This window comes from Bidens hawaiensis, unplaced genomic scaffold (genome assembly GCF_021521415.1).
Source record: "Bidens hawaiensis isolate Kalapana, Puna unplaced genomic scaffold, B.hawaiensis_p1.1 tig00024292_1, whole genome shotgun sequence".
Classification (NCBI taxonomy): Eukaryota; Viridiplantae; Streptophyta; class Magnoliopsida; order Asterales; family Asteraceae; genus Bidens; species Bidens hawaiensis.
In genome coordinates this window covers 253424-259024 of record NW_027493829.1, presented here as the reverse complement: position 1 = coordinate 259024, position 5601 = coordinate 253424, and the positions used below count along the sequence as shown (strand labels likewise).

Below are 5601 nucleotides of genomic sequence, written 5' to 3'. Positions count from 1 at the left end.
GTGAAGACGTGGGACGATTTAAAGTTGTGGGAGAGGTTGAAAAGGTGTTCCAAGTGGGTTGAGCTTGTGGCGCCGGACCATGATGAGGAAGTAGGGCCGAAACGGACTAAAACTAGTTCGTCTGGAGCGTATAGCACTTCCGCCGGGTCGGATTGCCGCGTTGGATTCGACCTAAACATTGCGGGGGAGGAAACGTCTTCACCGCCGAGGAGGCGGCCATTGGGACGGGACGCCAAGGGGAAAAAACCGGCTGAGGGGGGAGCCGTAAACATCGTCGATCTTGTTGAATCCCTCAATAAATTCAACAAAACCATGGAGGTTGTCTCTAATGACAAAAAGGAAAAAAGTCGAATGAGAGATTTGGACTTCCTTACAAGAGACTTCAGTAACCTAAATCCGGTCGATCAAATGCTGATGGAAAAGCAAAAGGAACGTATCCGAAAGAGGTTGATCGAAGAAGACCAAGCCGAAAAATAAGAATAATATTTTTTTTAGTACTTTAATTTTTATTTTGTTTTTAGATATTAATGTGTTTTTTTTTTAATGTGTGTTTTTTTTAATAATTTATGAGTTTTTTTAATAATACGTTTTTTGAATATATTTATAAAAAAATAAAAAGAAAAATTCGCTGAAGCCCCTGCTGGAGCCCCTCCACACCAGGGCCAGGGGCTCCAGCGGGGGCTCCAACACCCACCTTATCCAGTTTCTCTCTCTGCCACACGTCACAATATTATTGGCTGGAGCCCCCACTCACGCCCCCGTTTGAGCCCCACACCCCTCATCCTTACAAACAAACATCTTAACACTCATTCAAATGCATCCATTTTCACACAAATCACACCTCTTTTGTACCTGATCATCTCAACCAACCTTCATGGGTTTTGTTCTTCATATAATATTATTATCACTTGCCTGCTCAATCCCACCTCTTGTCTCTCAAGTTTCAGGTATGCTAAAATCTTGATTTTTACACTAAATTTCAAGATTCTTCAGTTAATGCTTCAATTCTTGTTTTTTTATAAAGTTTGTAACATGGGTTTCTACCAAAGTTTAAAAAGATTAGATTTTTGATCATATAAGATGAAAAAAATGCAGAATTTGTAAGTCTTGATTGTGGAGGAACAAGTAATCATAGTGATCTCAAAACCGGGTTGCCATGGGTTTCGGATACCGGGTTAATCAAACATGGGTCATCAGTGGAGATTGAGAACCCTGATGCCAACTCAATTCAGTATCAAAGGCGTAGAGATTTCCCTATAGACAATAAGAAGTATTGTTACACTTTGAACACAACCGAAAGACGGAGATATTTAATCCGGACGACGTTTTTGTATGGTAGTTCTCAAAGCGAAAACACATATCCAAAATTTCTGCTTTATTTGGATGCAACTAAATGGGCTACTGTTAGTGTGTTGGATGCATCAACAGTTTACATTAAGGAGATGATTATTAGAGCGCCTTCGAGCTCGATTGATGTCTGTTTGTGTTGTGCTACGACGGGCGCTCCGTTTTTGTCAACACTCGAGCTCAGACCGTTGAATCTTTCTATGTATGCTACTGATTTTGAGGACAATTTTTACTTGAAGGTGGCTGCTAGGGTCAATTTTGGTGCTTCAAGCACGGAAGCCGTAAGGTATGCTCCACACCGATCTTTGTTTTGAACCCGACCCGTTTGGAGTCGACAAGAAATGGGCCAAATGGTTCGGATTGATCAAACTGGTTGAAAGCTGCTGAAAGAGCATTTTTTATGCATAAAATCTTTTAAAAATATGTTATTGTTGAAATATTATAAGTTTTGGAAGAAACTTATTTCGGGCTAACCCGACCCAACCTGCCCAAAATAAAATAAAACTATAAAGGAAAGAAGCCAAATGGGTTGAAAAATGCAAAAAATGTAATTTTAATGAATTTAACCATTTTATCCAAAAAATGATGTTGATAATATACACAAATTTGTAAACTATATTTGACACATTTTTTATTAATATATAGATTTAAACAAAACTAAACAAAAGTGTTTCGAGTTGAGCGGATCCATCCGATTTTGGCACCTTTATATCAGACAATGAACATATCATAAACATATGATGGTATGATGCTAGTTTCCAATAAAAATAATTGTTTTGATAGATATTGAACGAGTTTATAATTTTATTACTAGGTACCCAGATGACCCGTATGACCGGATATGGGATTCGGATCTTGCAAAAAGACAAAACTTTCTTGTGGGAGTAGCACCGGGTACAGTGAGAATCAATACAACAAAAGAAATAAACACAAATACAAGAGAATATCCACCTATGAAAGTCATGCAAACCGCAGTTGTAGGCACTCAAGCGATTCTAAGCTACAGATTAAATTTAGAAGATTTCCCTGCAAACGCTCGAGCCTATGCATATTTTGCAGAAATTCAAGATTTACCAGAAAACGAGAGTCGAAAATTCACAATGCAGGATCCTTATATACCTGATTATAGCAATGCTGTCGTGAATATTGAAGAAAATGCAAATGGAAGCTACACTTTATATGAACCTAGTTATATGAATGTTACATTGTCGTTTGTTTTTTCATTTTCTTTCAAAAAGACACCGGATTCTACACAAGGACCGCTTCTGAATGCAGTTGAAATCAGTAAATATGTACTGATATCATCAAAAACCGAGAGAAAAGACGGTAAAACAAGTTTTTTTAATTGTATGTGAAACTAATGAGACATTGCATACAAGCTAATTATTGTTATTATTTATTATTGAAGTGAATGTCCTTCAGACATTTCGGTCAATGTTTGACATTGAAGATTTGATTGAAGATGGAGATCCGTGTGTCCCGGTTCAGTGGGAATGGGTGACCTGTAGCTCAAGTAATCCTCCAAGAATCACCAAACTGTGAGTTCATATATCACTTCAATATCTGTCAGATTATAGATATATACTAATATGATTAAACAGCACATTGTCAGGTTTGAATTTGGAAGGTGAAATTCTATCAGGGATAAAAGACTTGGAAGAGTTGACTGAGTTGTAAGTGTCAATGAACTAGAAACGACTCGAGTCTTTTTACTGTTTTAACCCTGAACTAGTGGTGTTTTTGTTTTTTGTTTTTTATCAGGTGGTTAAATGGGAACGCAGTAAACGGGTCGATCCCTGATATGAGTAACCTTGATAAATTGACAATTATGTAAGTTGTGTCATTTTACTTCTATTCACATTCTATAACATATACTAGTATTTGTTGACTACATGTATTGTTGGTCAAATTGCAGACATCTAGAGGACAATAAGTTGACAGGTCCGTTACCGTCTTACTTCGGTAGTTTGCCAAACTTAAAAGAACTGTATGTGGTGATTTTTTCCAAACTTAAATTTTAATATCTTTATCAAAGTTTAAACTATTTAATTATGTGGTCAATTTAATCAATCTTCATGCAGATATATACAGAACAACTCTCTGACTGGGGATATACCACCAGAACTATTAACCAGAAAGATAATTTTTGAGTAAGTATGCTTTTTTCTAAATTTAGAGTGAAATATCCAAACGGGTCGAAATGGGCCAACCCGAAACATTTCTTCTGCTTATAGACTTTGGACCACTTTGAGCCCATTTGGCCCATTTCCTTTTTAACTAACTTCTTTATTTATCCATTTTAACTCCCATGAGGTTTATTATTGCAGCTATGAAGGTAATCATGGTCTACACAAACATGGGAAGAAAAAGTCACATTATAAGTTGATACTCGGGATTTCGATTGGCATACTTGCACTTCTGTTTATTTTATTTTTAGGAAGCTTGTTAGTACTGCGTTATTTTAGAAAAAAAGTACCGACTCAAAGAAGTGATGATAAAGGTAAGTAATCTTACAAGTTACAAACCTTCCATATTTCTATTACTTCTGTTTCTAGTCCAATTTATCTGATGTGGCATAATGGGAAAATTGATCATTACTTCAGGGGCGATATCGTCACGCAAGAGTATTATAGGATCAACCGCATACTCAGTGGCGCGTGGAAGTTTAATGGATGAAGGAGTATCATATTACTTTTCGCTTGCTGAGATAGAAGAAGCTACTAGTGGTTTCTCAAAAAAAATCGGTAAAGGAAGTTTTGGGCCTGTGTATTATGGCAAAATGAAAGATGAAAGGAGGTGGCGGTTAAGATGATGGCTGACTCATCAAGCCATGGGACCCACCAGTTTGTTACTGAGGTTGCTCTGTTGTCAAGGATTCATCATAGAAATTTAGTACCATTAATAGGATACTGCGAAGAGGAGCATCATCGCATGCTGGTTTATGAGTACATGCACAATGGAACATTACGCGATCATGTACTTGGTATGTTGTTAAATGTTAACCACTTAACAGATTAGATGTGTCAATTTTCTTGTATGTTTGGAGAAGTTAACACGAGTCAAACGTGCAAACAGATAAAGTCAACAAGAAGCACTTGGACTGGAGAGCTCGTCTCCGAATCGCAGAAGATTCAGCTAAAGGTCAACTTAAATTCACATTATTTTCTTATTTAATTACATTTTTTCAAGTAAAATGTGACATGAAGTTTAACATGTTATAGGTCTTGAGTATTTGCACACCGGTTGTAACCCAAGTATTATTCATCGCGACATTAAAACTAGCAATATTCTTTTGGACATTAATATGCGAGCCAAGGTGTCGGATTTTGGGCTTTCTAGGCAAACTGAAGAAGACTTGACACACATATCAAGTGTAGCACGAGGAACCGTAGGCTACCTTGACCCTGAGTAAGCTATCTTTAACCAAGTTTAATTTACACTTGCTAACGATCTTACTTAACTAACCATAATTTTCTTAACCAGGTACTATGCTAACCAGCAGTTGACTGAGAAAAGTGACGTCTATAGTTTTGGAGTCGTTCTGTTAGAACTTATCTCGGGTAGAAAGCCCGTATCTCCAGAAGAATACGGGGCGGATTGGAGCATTGTTCATTGGGTGAGTTGGAACTGGATTTACGAATTAGAATTAATATATTTAGATAAAAGGGTTGAATATCAAATCATTATTATCATTACTATTTTGTAGGCGCGGTCTATGATTAGAAAAGGAGATGTTGTGAGCATCATAGATCTGAGAATAGCAAACGATGTGAAGATCGAGTCGGTATGGAGGATTGCAGAAGTGGCAATCCAATGTGTGGATCAGCATGGTTCTTCAAGGCCAAAAATGCAAGAAATAATATTGGCGATACAAGATGCAATCAAGATTGAAAAGGGGAATGATGGAAAGATAACCTCAGAGAGTTCTAGAGCGCAATCTTCAAGGAAAACATTGTTAACTACCTTCTTAGACATTGAGAGCCCTGACCTTTCCAGTGAGTGCTTATTCCCATCTGCTAGATAATACTTGGTGTATTTCTATATACTCATCTGATTATAACTCTGATACGTAGACTGATCGTGATCGTGATCGTGATCGTGCCTGTTTTTTTTCCTCCTGGAAAAATGAATGACTTGTATAAATATATATCAAGGCCTCAGAAACCATGACGCATGGTTCATCACACTTTAGCACATACATTGTTATTGTTGTTCCAACTTGTATTATTTTTTTCTAGATGTTAATGACACTTT

At 37.1% G+C, this 5601-nt stretch overlaps 1 pseudogene across 1 annotated transcript; it reads left to right on the top strand.

Moving 5' to 3' along the window:
- Window positions 1–829: 829 nt before the first annotated feature.
- Window positions 830–5371, top strand: LOC143569010 (putative LRR receptor-like serine/threonine-protein kinase At1g67720; annotated as a pseudogene). Its single transcript, XR_013141660.1, has 14 exons — window positions 830–947; window positions 1096–1633; window positions 2162–2673; window positions 2756–2885; window positions 2949–3020; window positions 3109–3177; window positions 3263–3334; window positions 3429–3497; window positions 3675–3847; window positions 3951–4330; window positions 4423–4488; window positions 4569–4755; window positions 4831–4963; window positions 5054–5371. The product of XR_013141660.1 is annotated as a putative LRR receptor-like serine/threonine-protein kinase At1g67720 (transcript).
- The last annotated feature ends 230 nt before the right edge of the window (window positions 5372–5601 follow it).